The following is a 16,121-nucleotide window of genomic DNA, read 5'->3' as shown; positions in this document are numbered from 1 at the left end:
TGAATGGTTTTGTCCTATCTCACTATCCTGTTAAGCTCTTGATTCTAAAGAGTTCCCAAATGCAAAGACACTTAATTGCATTATTCTGTTTATTGATGTGCCGGCTTAGTTTTCCTCTGCAATAAGAGACTGTGTGGAAAGCAGTATATGTGGGATGGTAATTTACTGTCAAATTATATTGAGTTATTAGTATAACGGCAGTGAGCAATTTCTGATCATTTCAGCCAACTGGAGGCCCGGCATTGCCCCTTGGTTATTAAGAACCATTAGTAATAATGAGAATAATGCTCCAGTGATTTGCATTCACTCCCTGAAGCCTCTGCCGCCCTAAAATCCGAGACCGCGCCCTTGAACTCGCTCCCTGCGCTGCCATTCTCACTCCACTCCGTTTTGCCCAGAGGCTACATTTCTCTAAGAATGATTTTTATAAAATACTTGCCCGAAGCCTTTGCTCAATTTGTAGCTCACAAAGCAGTCCTCTGGGTCACAACAAAGCACCTCTCTTGTCAGCGAAACCGGTAATTTGGTTTGGGATGTTTTTCTCGCCATTATTTTAATTGGGATCTCGGAGTTGGAATTTCTCTTAGTGCAACTGGGATCAATAGGCTTTTATGGCTGGTCCCTTTTCTCTTTCAATATTGGGCGATTTCTGCCTCATTCTTGGGGCCTGTTGGTGAGCGAGGGTGTAGAAGTGTTTCATGTGTAAGGAAACGTATTTGACGGTCAGTAACAGAGAAGAAGAGTTTGGGTTGGTTTTTCTCTAATTTAAAAACAAGAAGTCCAGAGGAGGCAGTGCAGGTCTGTTAGACAATGGGCGGCTCTTGGCTTTCATCCTCGGGGTGCCTCAGAGTTACAGAGGGACCGTCTCTGCCACAGCCATCACGTCCTCATTCTGGGGGGAGGAAGAGGTGAGTGAGACTGGTGGGCCCCTGGCTCTCTTGGCTCTGTGTGCTGCCGGAACGGCCTCTCCTCCCCACCAGGAGCATCGATCCTGGCCACAGCTGCACTCAGGAGAAGGCCCCTTAGGCAGTCTGTTACCTTGGGGGTCCTTTCTGAAAAGAAAAAAAATTGAAGTCTGAGGTCTTAAATCTGTCCTTTAAAACATAGGTTCAACCGTGTTGCAATAATAACAATAATCTTCTAAGAAGCTTTTGACAGTGGCATCGCCCCACGACCTAGATAATTGCACAGAGGCCCGAGCAGAGAGAAGGTGAACGTAGGTCCTGTTTCTCTGAAAGGTGCAGTGCCGGGCGCCCACTCCCTGTCACGGTCACAGCCAACCTGATGCCGCTGCCCTCCGTGTGACCAGCAGGGCCCGGAGGGCTGACCGGTGGTCCCAGGTGCCCAGGATCAGTCCTGGAAGCAGCCCTTTCCCTCATTGTCATTCCGCTGCTGTTGGTCAGCCTCTCGCCACCAAATGGCTTGTTTCGGAGGGAGTCCTGATGGGGGTTTGATCGCTTCTAGGAAGTGGCCTTTTCTCTGTCTGCGTGGTTCTCCCTGAACCTTCTCATGATGCTCGTGTGTTCCTGAGTTCCCTGGGCCCTAACCACTTGCTTGGGGTGTTCTGGGGTCAGGGTGAGTCTGTCCAGAGCTGGTTTTCGTCGTCACCAGGTGTGTCAGGAGAGCGCCCCGCAAGAGCACCACGCTGTTTAGTTGCTGGTTTTCTTCTCGGCACACAGGGGCTGCTTCCTCATGCCACCTACCCCCGGGGCAGAAGAAGAGAGGTCATCACCAAGGGGAGGTACCCGGGCAGTGGTGTGGGGTCCAGGGGTCCAGGTCCTAGTCCTGGTTCCACTCTGAATTTGCTGTGTGCTCTCAGGCACGTCATTTACCTTCTCTGAGCCCCAGTTTCCCCCTCCGGAGAATGAGATGATTGGGCTGGATGACCTCTAAGGACCTCTCCAGAAGCTCGGGATGCTAAGATGTGACTGTCTTAAAAACTCCTCTAAAAAGGGAGAAGAAGGGAGGGAGGGGGAGTTCCCATGATGGCTAAGCAGTAATGAACCCAGCTAGTATCCATGAGGATGCGGGTTTGATCCCTGGCCTTGTTCGGTGAGTTAAGGATCCGATGTTGCCATGACCGTGGTGTAGGCCAGTGGCTATAGCTCCGATTTGACCCACAGCCTGGGAACTTCCATATGCCCTGGTGTGGCACTAAAAAGACCAAAAAAAAAAAAAAAGGAGGGGTGGAGGAAAGAAGGAATGAAGGCTGGAGGAATCCATACCCTTTTTCTTTGGTCCCAGAATAACTGTCCAGGGTTTGGGCCGCCTCTCTGGTGGCATTAACCCCAAACAGAGGGCTGTTGAGAATCAGCCTGATCTTCTCACTGTGGGCTGCCTACAGGCTGGTGGTGGCAGAGGCATCGTGATGAGGGGCAGCTGCTGCATTTTATCCCCAGGAAAAACTGGGGGGAAGGGCACGAGGTTCCTCCAGCATCCTGTTTCTCCTGGACCTCAAGGATGAAAGAATTGCATTTCCACAACTGTGTCCAATGTCCCTTTCAACTCAGAGGAGCAGCTGAGGGGTCGTCTTCGATGGATGGTTTGGTTTGTGGGGGTGAATTTGTTTCTAGTTGCTACTGGTCCGTTTGTCTTTTTTAGATTCTTGGGCACACCGGCTTTATCTTTGTGTTTTCTGCAAAACCAAACACACCGTTAGCACTCGGGAGATCTCAGTAATGCAAAAATACTTCCTCAGGAAGGCGAATTTAATTTATACTCAGAATTTTAGGTGTTTTTTTTCCAGAAACCTGGTTGGAAGATCATCAAGCCACAGTGTGCAATTTGCATTCTTAAGTGATTGAAATAAAAAGGGGGAAATTTTATAAATGGGATAAAAGAAAAACAATAATTATGCCAGGGGAGGGTGCTGGAATCAACTGTGCTCCCATAAGGCTAATGAAATTCCCATGATGTGTGATTGAATATTTTCATCCAAAGAAAGATTGTAATCATACTTGGAGAATTCCTCTTAGAAGACGCTGGGAGCTGAAAAATGATGTTTTCAGGACAGTGTAACATTCCCTGAGGACCTCGAGCCCCAGGAAAATGCCAGTAGGAGGTGGTCAGGGAACTAACTCGTTTTGTCTGAGGCACTGTCTGTCTCTGTCTCTATTTGCCTTCCTTACTGTGCCCGAAGCTTGTTTCTCCTCCTAACTCCAGGAGAGCCATTAGCGCTTCACCCGGCCCTTTAAACCCCCAGTGACAGCAGGAACGCCTTGCGGGTTTTCAAAGCACATGTGGGAGGAGCTGAGTTGCAGCCACAGGGCGCTTGGCAATGCCCTGCGGAATTCTCTGTGTCTGAAATGTTGGAGAAGTGGCAGCAGGTAGTGTGTCCTGTTCACTTGCGCCCAGGAGCATGGAGCAGGCTGTGCGAAAAAAGGCACATATCCTGGTGGGCGAGGATTATCGCTGTCCCTCTCCCACTGGCCTCGATTCCTGCTCTCCTGATGGTTCCCTCCCAGGGACTCATCCTTCTTGTTTCCTGCCCGGCCCTGAGCTTCCCCAGGCTGAAGGTCTAGTGGATTTCTGTGCCCTCAGCTTTCCTGGGGCTGCCATGGACATGAGCTGCCCCTTGAGGGCAGCCCCGAGGAGCCTGGCTGGTGCCGTGCGCCTCCGGACACACTCCCATCTCCAGGAAGAAGGGTCAGGTGGCTGGCAGGTGTTTTTTAAATAGGAAAATCGGGGTGTCCTGGTTAATTGCAAGGCCCTGGTCAGGTCTGCCTCGCCGCTGTGACAGGAGGACTCTCCCTTCCTCAGGCTGCCTCTCTTCCCAGGCGCATCTTTCCACGTAAATGCTGTCTTTTCTCTTTCATGCCTCAGTAGTGTCATCACGTCCTTGCTGTTGCAGGATACCAAAGCATGTTATATTTTGGTTTTGTCTGTGGCCACATCTGTGCCTTCCCTCACCGTGGAGGGAAAGATAAGCCCATTGTGTGGTTTTGTTTGTTTGTTTTTAAGGGCCGCACCCATAGCATATGGAGGTTCCCAGTCTGGGGCTCGAATCAGGAGCTCCTAGCCACTGGCCTACACCGCAGCCACAGCAACACTGGATCTGAGCCTCGTCTGCGACCTACACCACAGCTCACGGCCATGCTGGATCCTTAATCGAACCTGTGTCCTCGTGGATGCTAGTTGGATTCATTTCCACTGAGCCACAATGGGAACTCTTTTTTTTTTTTTTTCCATTGTGATTTAATTAATAAACAAATGGGGAGCTTTAAAAGCAGCAGCACATTCGGAAGATAGGGTTGTATACTATACAACATATCACTGACAGGGAATATTTGAATATATGTGATTTGTGTCTCCATATCCAAGAGCTAAATTGAGACTTGGAATATGAAATATTCATTATTTTCTTTCTGTTTTTATCAGAGGAGATGATAACTTATTGACAGAGTTTGCTCATTTTAGAGACAGATTTTATCACATACATCCAAAAAAGGAAGATGAAAAATTTTCATTGAGGAGTTCCCATCATGGCTCAGTGGCAAGGAATCTGACTAGTAAACAGGAGGATGCAGGTCCAATCCCTGGCCTCTCTCAGTGAGTTAAGAGTCCTGCACTACTGTGGTGTAGGCCACAGATACAGCTTGGATCTGGAGTGGCTGTGGCTGTGGCGTAGGCCAGAGGCTACAGCTCCAATTCAACCCCTAGCCTAGGAACTTCCATATGCCTTGGATGTGGCCCTAAAAAGACAAAAAAAAAGAAAGAAAAAATTTTCATGGAAATAGAATTGATTTACAATGTTAAGTTTCAAGTATACAGCAAAGTGATTCACTTATATATATGTGTGTGTGTGTGTGTGTGTATATATATATATATATTCTTTTTTTAGATTCTTTTCCATTGTAGGTTATTAGAAGATATTGAGTTCCTTGTGCTGTACAGTAGGTCCTTGTTGGTTATCTGTTTTATACATAGTGCTGTGTATATTTTAATCCTAAACTCCTAATTTATTCCTCCCCACCCTTTCCCCTTTGGTAGCCATAAATTTGTTTTCTATGTCTGTGAGTTTATTTCTATTTGGTAAAAAAGTTCATTTGTATAATTTTTTTAGATTCCACATATAAGTAGTATCATGAGATATTTGTCTTTCTCTGTCTGGGTCAGTATGATAATCTCTAGGTCTATCTATGTTGCTGCAAGTGGCATTATTTCGTTATTTTTTATGGCTGAGTAATAGTCCATTGTGTGTAGATATTAAGAATATCAGTATTTTGGAAGAGGTGGTAGGAGCCAATTTTGCTTTGATCCATTTGTAAATGTCATGATTTGCATTTTTCGCTTCTGTGTACGATGCTTTCCCCATTATGATTATAGAACAAATATCTTTCAGAATCTTACTCCGTAAGATCTAGGCGGAACTCAAATCTCTTCACTAATTCTGATGATAAACAATTTCAGCCATTAAAGTTCCTTAATTTTGTGGTCAGTATTCAGTTGGCAATATACACAGGTTTGCAGAAAGACTGAAAAAAATCCACCCATTCCATCCCCAGCTTCACACTCCTATTGCAATAAAAGCTCAAAAAAGTCCAGTTTTCTCTCAATGACTATATTGCCTTTCAGACAAAGTTATTTATAGATAATAATATAGTCTTTAGAGACCAACCTGACAGGTATCTAAAGTATCTCAGTTCATGGCCATCTCTCCTTTCATTCATTTTTTACTTCCTCTCCCAAGGCCTTATTAACACTAATGATGTTTTTTTTGATATTCTTCTCCAAATGCAGCCGTTGACATAAAGCAGATTAAGGCATCAGGGACATGCATACCCATTTTCCGTGGAGGGTAACTGAGGTTTTGAATTTCTGTTCCACTCTCCAGATGTGCCACAAGAGATGGAGAGTGCAACATCCAGCAAACGAACCCCAAATAAAAACTCCTTCCGTTTTTATTCTTCAGGCCCTCTGCTGGCACAACAGTCATGTTCACGTGCAGGGCTGTTCTCGAGGACGTTCAGGGCAAGCGGCTGCGTGGCTGGAATGACTCTGCAGCCCAAGACGAGCTCTCTGTGAGTGGCCTTGTGCTGGACGAAGGTATCTCTGAGAACATAGTCCTTCCTGCTGAGTGGCTATGGCTGCAGAGACCCCTCAGAAACCTTTTAAGACGTCATGCACATGGCCATATCCATCTGATTTCCTTGTCCAGTCTCCCCCTCTGTGGCCCTGCCTTCCAAAGTGGCTGTGGGATTAGAGCTTTTACCCAAAAGTATCTAGTGCATTCCCTGGCGTGGGGCATCCGGGATACCGACAGCTCCTGCTTGCGTAGCCAAGTGGGAAAGAACCTGGAAGGCTGCTTCTCTCCTCCTGGGAAGGCCCTGGCCTCACTCCAGATAGGAGCTGGCTCTCCTGCCTATGGAGAAGGGCCCTGGTGTTGGGGCTCTCCCCATGCCCCCAGGCATTGAGACTTTCTGGGGCAAGTAAGGCTTCGTGTTTGAGATACTCTGTGTTCCTGGACCTTCCTCTTGGGGCTGGAGCCCTTTAGCACGCAGCTAGGAGGCAACACAATAGAAAGCCCGCAGTCTGGGGAGTGTCATCTTTGGCAGGTCTGGGTCTTAGCAGAAGCTGAGAGCCACAGAATGCTAACTGGTGCAGGCAGGGGTATTTACTCAGTCTGCATTTTCGTCAGCTGCCCCGACGAGGTATTCTTGGCCTGGCAGAGCACATAAAGTTGCCAGTTAGAAAACTTGCTACCCACAGTGTGGTCCACAGACCACTGCATCAGCACCACCCTGCAACGTGTTAGAAATGCAGACTCCCAGGCCCCACCCCCAGAGATTCTGAGTCAGGCGAGTTGTCTGTACTGAAATTTTGCAGAACACTGATCTAGCCCATCTCCTCAGGAATAAGACTGCTCTTAACTCATCCCTGATTGATGTGGTCTATCCAAGTTTCTTGCTGTCAGAGGCTGATTAAAAAAAATTATTTTATTAAAGTATGGTTGATTTACAATGTGTAAATTTCTACTGTACAGCAAAATGATTCAGTTATACATATATATACATTCTTTTTCATATACTTTTCCATTGTGGTTTATTATTGGATATGGGATGCAGTTCCCTGTGCTATAGAATAGGACATTGTTATTTATCTATTTCATATGCGGCAGTTTGTATCTGATAAACTCAAACTCCTAGTTCATCCCTCACACGCTTTCCCCTTTGGTAACCATGAGTTTGTTTGCCATGTCTGAGTCTGTTTCTGTTTTGTAAACAAGTTCATTTATATCATATTTTAGATTCCACATGTAAGTGATATCATATATTTGTCTTTGACTTCACTTAGTATGAGAATCTCTAGGTCCATTCATGTTTCAGCAAGTGGCATTTTTCTTTTTTATGGCTGAGTAGTATTCCATTGTGTATATATACCACAGAGTCTCTATCCATTCGTCTGTCAGTGGACACTTAAGTTGCTTCTGTATCTTGGCTATTGTGAATAGTGCTGCTATGAACATAGGGGTGCATGTATCTTTTCAAATCAGTTTTGTCTGGATATATGCCCAGGAGCAGGATTGCTAGATCATATGGCAACTCTATTTTTTGTTTAGTTTAGTTTTGTTTTTTTGTCTTCTTTGCACTGCACCCATGGCACATGAAGGTTCCCAGGCTAGGGGTCGAATTGGAGCTATAGCTGTCGGCCTACACCACAGACACAGCAACACTAGATCCGAGCCAAGTCTGTGACCTATACCACAGCTCACAGCAACGCCAGATCCCCAACCCACTAATAAGCAAGGCCAGGGATCAAACCCACATCCTCATGGATACTAGTCGGGTTGGCTAACTGCTGAGCTACAACAGGAACTCCTATTTTTAGTTTTTTAAGGAACTCCGTTGTGTTTTCCATACTGGCTGTACCAATTTATATTCCCACCAACAGTGTAGGAGGGTTTGCCTTTCTCCACGCCCTCTCCAGCACTTGTTATTTATAGACTTTTTAATGATGGCCATTCTGACTGGTATGAAGTGGTACCTCACTGTAGTTTTGATTTGCATTTATTTCTCTAATAATCAGTGATGTTCAGCATCTTTTCATGTGCCTACTGGTCATCTGTATGACTTTTTTGGAGAAATATCTGTTTAGATCTTCTGCCCCCCCCCTTTTTTTTTTGTCTTTTAGGGCCATACCCATAGCATGTGGAGGTTTCCAGGCTAGGGGTCCAATTGGAACTGTAGCCACTGGCCTATACCAGAGCTGCAGCAACAAGAGATCCAAGCCGTGTCTGTGACCTACACCACAGCTTACGGCAACACTGGATCCTTAACCCACTGAGTGAGGCCAGGGATCGAACACACGTCCTCACTGATGCTAGTTGGGTTCGATAACTGCTGAGCCAAGACAGGAACTATGTTCTGCCCATTTTTTGATTGGGTTTTTGTTGTTGTTGATATTGAGTTGTATAAGCTGTTTGCATATTTTGGAAATTAAACCCTCGTCAGTCACATCATTTGCAACTATTTTCGCCCAGTCCATAGGTTGTCTTTTTGTTTTATGTATGGCTTACTTTGCTGTGCAAAAGCTTGCAAGTTTTATTAGGTTTCATTGGCTTATTTTTGCTTTTATTTCTATTGCCTTGGGAGACTGACCTAAGAAACCATTGGTGTGATTTATGTCAGAGAATGTTTTGCCTGTGTTCTCTTCTAAGCGTTTTATGGTGCCTTATCTTATATTTACATCTTTAAGCCATTTTGAATTTATTTTTGTGCATGGTGTGAGGGTGTGTCCTAACTTCAGTGATTTACATGCAGCTGTCCAGTTTTCCCAGCACCACTTGCTGAAGAGACTGTCTTTGTTTCCATTGTATATTCTTGCCTCAGAGGCTAATTTTTAATGGTGTAATCTCTAGGCTCTAGGATATGTATACTATATAGATAAAAATTTTCTTTTAATATTTAAGTTATTTTATAGGTAATTTAAAAGAAAATTGTGTTCCTCCTCTAAGAGCAGTTTATTTTAAAACATGAGCGTTGTTCTTTATCAGGCAAGCTAGAGGTATTTGGGGTTTTTTTGAGAAGCAGGTGGCAGCCTTATCTGTAGGATCATGAAATTAGCAAATGAACCCTGAGATGAATGAAGCTACTGGAGCTGAACGTGGCAGTGCACTTAGACTGTTATTTGATTATGTAGGGTCTGTATTTTCAGAGTCCTCTGAATGGGAACCTGAAAAACTAGACAGTATTACTATTTGACAGTTGATAAGAAAAAAGCAATAACCAAAGATACTCATCAGGAAATCCAAGGCCAAGGCCAATATCCCACATGGACGACTCCTCTGATGCTCTGTGACATGGACATCTGTTCTCCCTCACCCCCCAAAAAAAGAAAGAAAAAAGAAAAAATTTTGTGTAGTCCTTCTGGCTTCAAAGATAAACTTTAATTGTGTGACTTCAACTACATAGGAGGTGGCCATTTCTAGCCAGGAGAGGAAAGAAAAACAGAGGCAGGCTTCCCATAATCCCATTTTCCCCAAGAGGCTCAAGTGACACCTCAGGGACATCTGGTCTACCAGGGTTGTCAGGGACCACCCCCCCCCCATCCCAAGGGAGGGAACAGAAGTGAGTATCTGCCATTATACAGTCCCCTGACATGTCTGGTGCTTTTCTCAGTTTTAAAATAATTGTTATCCAAATAATACATAGTCGTTGTAGAAAAGCCAGAAAATACAGATTAGCAAAAAGAAGAAAATGCAGAATGCTACCAAGCAGAAACAAGTCATAATTTGATGTCCACCCTCATAGATTTTTTTTTCTGAGCATCTATATTCCTGTATATGAATATTATTACCAAAAATGGTATTGGATAGTTTTATAGTCTAATTTTCTAAGTATATTAGGAAGTTGTTTATGTGCCAGTAAACTTCTATAAGAAAGTATTAGTCCTATAATCGCTTGACTATCCATATGGTATTCTGTTGTATGTCTGCACCATACTTTATTCACCAGCGCCCTCTTATTAATCCTATAGGTTATATTCACTTTTAACTATGATAATTGGCACTGCCAGGGATATTTTTATGATACACCTTTGTGCATGGCCTTCATGATTTCCTTAGGATAAATCCCTACAAGTGGAATTGCCAAGGTATAAAGCATATTTACTTTCTAAAACTCCAGATCCCTACTGCGAGGTCATTCTCCAAAGGCACCATTTGACTCTCCCGTTGGCATGGATGAGAATGCCAGGGGTCTTATAAAAACTGGGATTTTAGGAACAAAAAACCAAGATGGATACACACATACATACACACAAACAGACACAGTAACAATGGGCAAAAGTGCTCTGAAGAGCAGATTATAAATAGGGAGACTCGGCTTTTTTTTTTTTTTTTTTTTTGGTCTTTTTGTCTTTGTTTTAGGGCGGCATCCACGGCATATGGAGGTTCCAGGCTAGGAGTTGAATTGGAGCTGTTGCTGCTGGCCTACACCACAGCCACAGCAACGCCAGATCCTTAACCCACTGTGCGAGGCCAGGGATCGAACCCGCAACCTCATAGCTCCTAGTCGGATTCCTTGCTGCTGTGCCACCATGGGAACTCCAAGACTCAGCTTTTGGACATCCTCAAGTTGAAGTCTGTTCCATAGCTCCTGTTAAAAGTACGGCCTCGACGATACGCTCACTCCAACCTCAGGCAGCAGTAACAGGGCTCCCAAACCATCAGTGCCCTGCACAGGCTTCATGGAAAGTATCCCCCCCAACCCCGTAGCCAATTGCTGTCTTTATTCAGTATCAGTATTATTGCTCTTGACCTTTGAGGGGAAAACAAGTTGGAAGTATTCAGGGAAGGCTGCGCAGAAAGCCAGGTCACATCCACTGATGGCCGCAGCGTCAGAACCAGCGAGGAAAGCGAAGAGGTCCCATGGGCCCTCCTTCCTTTCTTCCTTGTAAACCTTCTCTCCTTCCTCCACGTTTACTAAACTTTTAAACTTTGCACAGCACACTGCTTATGGGAGGGAAGGAGCATTCCACCTGCTCTCACTCTTTTATCCTTATCTCACCCTGACACCTTCTGACATGAATACTGGCACCAAAATGGAGGGAGGCTGGGCTGTACAACCTGTGCTTGAAAGACTTATCTTTCCTTCTTCGTAGCAAGAAGAGCCCTGAGAAGTCTTTGCTTTGTCTGTGGCAGGCAGAACTGGGCTTCCTCTGTGCTTCCATCTTTAATATTCCATTGCCTCAAGCTTGAGCATAGGGAGCCTAAAATGTGTGGGTCACAGATAACCTAGACTCAGGAGTTGGGGGGTCTTTCTATGAGATGGCACTTTGGGGGGGTCGCCATCCGTTGGATTATAACACTTTCTGTATTAGAACCTCCTACTATAGTGAATATGACTTTTCACAGTAACCTGTTCAGGGGTAAAAGTGGAACTGCTCTATATCTTTGCAGTCCAGCTGAGCTTCACTCTTGAGCCCCTTCCCTCCCCCGCTGGCAAATGAAGGCAGAGGTCTGATCTGCTCTGAGGTCCCCTCCCATGTAGGACTCATCCCAGGAGTTCAGTACATCATCTGTCCTCAGAAGCCTTCTGGCATCCACCCTTTGGCCGGGTCCCTTCCAGGCTTCTTCCTCCCACCAGAAGCCCAGAATGGACATTGTCTGAGCTGGAAAAGCCACCCCCATAGCATCACACGTTCTTCGGCACGCTGGTTCGTGGGTGAACCCTCTGTTCTAGGTTTTTAGCCTCTTCCATCTCCCGAATCCCAGCCCTTGCAATAGAGAGCCTGGCCCTTCCAGGTTGTTTCCTCTGCTGTGATCTGAAAAAAAATCTAACTTCAGAAACTTGGTAAATGGGTCCATCTTCCCCCTACCCCACCCTCCCTGAAGCACCGAACAGAGCAGAGTTGGCAGGTGGAGAGCCCCAGGCAGTGAGACAGCGTGGGGGAGGGAAACTTCGCTTATCAGCGCTGAATTTCAACCACTCTGTCACTCAGAACTTAAAGTCTCCCATTTTGTGCTTTTCCTATATTTCTCACGTGTGAACGCCTTGCTTCCTCAGTTAGGTTGTGGTTTCTCGAAGGGACCCTCCTGCTGTGTCTTCCTTGGGGCCCTTAGCCGAGTGAGCACTTCAGAGCTAGCCAGGGCCCCACAGTGGGAGCTGAGGAGGCCGTTCTCTTTCTAGACCTGCTGATGACTAACTGGTCAACTTGGGCAAGTAGCCTGAGGTCATCTGTAACCCGAGGGGCTGGACTAAATGCCTCACCAAATTTTTTTTTTTTTTTTTTTTTTTTAGCTTTTTAGAGCCACACCTGCAGCGTATGAAAGTTCCCAGGCTAGGGGTCAAAGCAGAGCTACAGCTGCTGACCAGTGCCACAGCCACAGCAATGCCAAATCCAAGCCACATCTGTGACCTACACCACAGCTCACAGCAATGCAGGATCCTTAACCCACGGAGCGAGGCCAGGGATCCAACCAGCATCCTCATGGATACAAGTCGGATGTGTTTCCACTGAGTCACAGTGGGAACTCCCTGCCTCCCCACTTTAATTTTCTAATCATGCCCAGGAAGCTTGTTCTTCCCATGGGCTGTATGATACATATTTTCTAAGGAAACATGGAAACACAGGCCAGGGATATATCAGTATCCTACTCAAGTTGGCCACACCTTTGCATATTTCATGAAATTTTAGGGAAAGACCAAAAAATGAGTCCAAAGGCTCCATTTCCCACATTGCTAGTTTGCTTATGAGCAAAATCAGTGCCACATTTAATCACTGGTTTCTCTGTGATGCATCCACGATATATTTTATAAGCCCATTCGTAGTGCTTTTTCCTAGAACCCTTGTAATAGCCAATCGTGGTTTGTCTCATTTCCATCCTGCCAGAACAAATCCCTTTCTAAAATAAACCTTAATTACTGTAATTGTGAGGATTCCTTCTGCTAGCTCCAGTGTTAAGTCTGAGCAGCCTTGATGAACAAATCCTTGGGATAGGTTTGGTTAACATCCTCCTCCGTTGTCTGCTTTGTTTTGATTGATATATTTCCCGTCTTAAAACAAGACGAATATTCTAATCTTGTTTTTTGCAAGCCCTGCTGCCTCATCTCTGAACCTACAGAATGTTCCTGAGGTCCTGCCACTCTCAGGATGGCTGAGCCATCAATGGAAATGACAGGGCACGATGTAGTTTAGAAAGAGTGGTGGTTACTGTGCAAAAGAATGGATTCTGTTTAACATACTAGAGTCTCTTCAGCCGTCTTGAATCTTGTAACTTTTATGCACAAGGGGCCTAGTACACCGTCGAGCATTGGACTGGACGCCGGTGTGCGTCAGACCTGTCTCACCTACTCATAAACCTGCAACATCATACGGTCCCCAAGACTTGGGGCCCCTGTCTGTGCTAGATCCATTTAGGTGTTTCTAGCTGAATTAAAGCATCTCAGACTAATTACAAATCAATTTCCATGTCCTCGTCCAGGATGGATGTCAAGCTGTGTCCTCCCTCTCTGGTTAGTGTCTGGCCTTTGCTTCCCTTCCAGGGGCAAAGCACAGTGAAGCCCAGGAATACGCTGCAAGTCAAGTGGCTGTCACACTTCCAAGTGGAAAAACATCTGCCTTACTTCCCGTCTTATTTCTTTCGTAATAGTTTTGGAATGAGTTCAAGGATATGAATCCCGATTCCTGACATTGTTTCTGCTATCAGTGATGAAAATTGAGAGAGCAAATCAGTACAATGATAGAAAAGCCACACTTCTATTTATTTGAGGAGGGGGCTGTCTTTTTTTTTTTAAGGGCTGAATCTGACACATATGGAAATTCCCAGGCTAGGGGTCGAATCAGAGCTACAACTGCTGGCCTGCACCACAGCCACAGCAAGGCCAGATCCAAGCCTCGTCTGCAACCTACCCCACAGCTCATGGCAACGCTGGATCTTAACCCACTGAGTGAGGCCAGGGATGGAACCCGCATCCTCATGGACACTAGTCAGGTTCGTTACCCCTGAGCCACAAGGGGAACTCCCAGAGCCCTGCTTCTTACAAAAGCTCCAGAGGGCCTAAGAGTCCCAACGCTTCCGTGGTGCTCTCCTCTGTCAAATGAAGAGAGGTTTTGACTCAGCCACTTCAGCTGTGTTCTAGTCTTCGATCACAGGAATGTCCTGTGCACTCAGGCCGAGAGGAGAAGCATTTTATCCATATTGCAAGCACAGTGTGGACCCCCTGTGTTAAATACTCTGCACGTCACCTCATCGCCACCAGGCTCCCCAGATACCCATCCCTGCGTCTGACTTTGCCTGCTCTTTGGGGGCTGGCATGGGGGACCAGCCTTGCCCCTGTCACAGCTCAAAGTTACAAGCCAGTCAGAGGCCTTGTCAAAATGATAAAATTATTAAAAATTGAGAATGTTCTGAGACTTTATCTTAAGTGTGTTCAGGGGCAAGGGAGATGGCTTCAATTTTTTAATGGTTCAGGGATTTGAAGAACTGGCTTTTAAAAAAAACTGTAAAAAGAGCTGAAGGCAGGTTATGCATTACATTCCGGATGAATGGGTTCTCCTGGGAAGGAATTTGGAAGCCCCTTTCTGAGAGCATTTACTTCAGGCATTCTGGGAAGACCTTGCAGCTTAATAGTGAGAGGTTGGCCCTGTGTGGCACTTGGCAGCACAGCAGGTTTTGTCTTTGTTGTTCTGGAGCCTCTTTCCCTCCTGCTTTCTGACCTCATCTTTCTTACAGTGGCAGCCTGTGCCCTGGGCATGTCTTGCACACCTGATCCACTGTCTCACGTGGGTTTTCTGCCACTTGATCACGTGCCTGCGTCGGGTGGACGGAAGCCCCTGAACTGTTGGGTGCCCCGGAGTGAGGCTTTAGAAATGCAGATGAGGAGTTTATTCAGCCTCCTGCATTTGAGGTTAGAGGGGCTCAAGCTAAGCTGCAGACCAGATTCCCTAAACGGTCAGCCTGCAGCAGCTGGAGCGGTCTTTGTGCAGACTCTGCTGGCCTCCTGGGTTGTTTGGAGCCCTCCTAGGTTGTTTGGGACCACTTACGGCACCGGAGTGGTCCATGGCCCCTTATTCAGCCAATGGCAGCGGTTTGTGGCTGCTGCCTTGAAAACCCTTTGTTATCCCCTCATCGAGCATGGGTTTGATCTGTGAAGAGTGTACTGCATTTGGGTTCCTGGCTTCCTCTTATATATTGTTTATTGTCTGCCTCCCCCACTGGATTATAAGTTCTGTGAAGGCAGAGATGGTTTTGTTCACAGCTATATCCTTCGGTGCCTGGCAGATAGTAGGCGCTCAATAAACATTCCTTGATTAAATAAGCAATTGCCACTGAATTGCAAATTGTCAGTGATAAACGTGGGATAAAATGACAAGAGACGTCAACCATTGCCCAGAAATTCTAGAAAGGGGTCCCTGAGCTTTGCCATGTCCTGAGACTTGGCCAGGCATTCCCTTTGGAATGAGAGATCTGGACCTGCAGTGGGACGTGCCTGCTTTGGGGAAGTCAGTGTCTGGGAGGAGGGCCAGTCTGGCGGGCACTGGACAGCAGGGGACAGTGCGGGCAAGGCTGGCGTGAAGCCCCAGGGTGCAGAGAGTGGCAGTGGGGGGGGGGGTCCCAGCGCAGGCAGCATTGAGTTACCTGTGTGGGAGGGCCAGCATCAGGGTATCTGTCAAGGGGCAGTAGGACCTCGGTCCCCTCCCCGTCGTCCACCAGCCTGACGCTTAGGACGTCCACACAGGTCAGATTGCCAGACACTGCCCCGGGGTAACCGTCAGTCCATCCAAGGCAAATCCCCTACCCACATTTCCTGAAGGACCCACATTCCACCGGCAGGCTGAGGTTCAGGGCAGGCTGGTTATGACGTTGGTGGACTCGAGGCGAGAAAAAGCACATGGTGAGGAGCACAGAGCCTTGCCTTTGGCAAGTCCGGGGACATTTCCCCTGCAAGATGGGGAGAAAGAATACGCCTTTGTCATGGTGGAGTTTTAAATATTAAATAATATGTATTAAGCTTTTATGACTGCGACAAATTCTAAGGATTTAGTACATGATTATTATTGTCTATGCTATTTTCTGTTACCAGACACCCCCCCCCCCCCCAAAAAAAAAACAAACAAACTGGATGTACAGGAGAGTGAAATATTAGGGAAAAAGGAACAGATCTGCAGGTTTCTGCTTC

General features: G+C 46.3%; 1 protein-coding gene across 1 annotated transcript in view; it reads left to right on the top strand.

The window, feature by feature from the left end:
* The window catches only part of FAM124A (family with sequence similarity 124 member A), an 85,797-nt gene that overhangs the window by 9,905 nt on the left and 59,771 nt on the right, over positions 1-16,121 (top strand). The gene's annotated exons all lie outside the window — the stretch shown is intronic.

Source organism: Sus scrofa, chromosome 11, assembly GCF_000003025.6.
Source record: "Sus scrofa isolate TJ Tabasco breed Duroc chromosome 11, Sscrofa11.1, whole genome shotgun sequence".
Classification (NCBI taxonomy): domain Eukaryota; kingdom Metazoa; phylum Chordata; class Mammalia; order Artiodactyla; family Suidae; genus Sus; species Sus scrofa.
The sequence above is the reverse complement of the archived record's forward strand: the minus strand, read 5'-3'. Positions and strand labels throughout refer to the sequence as shown.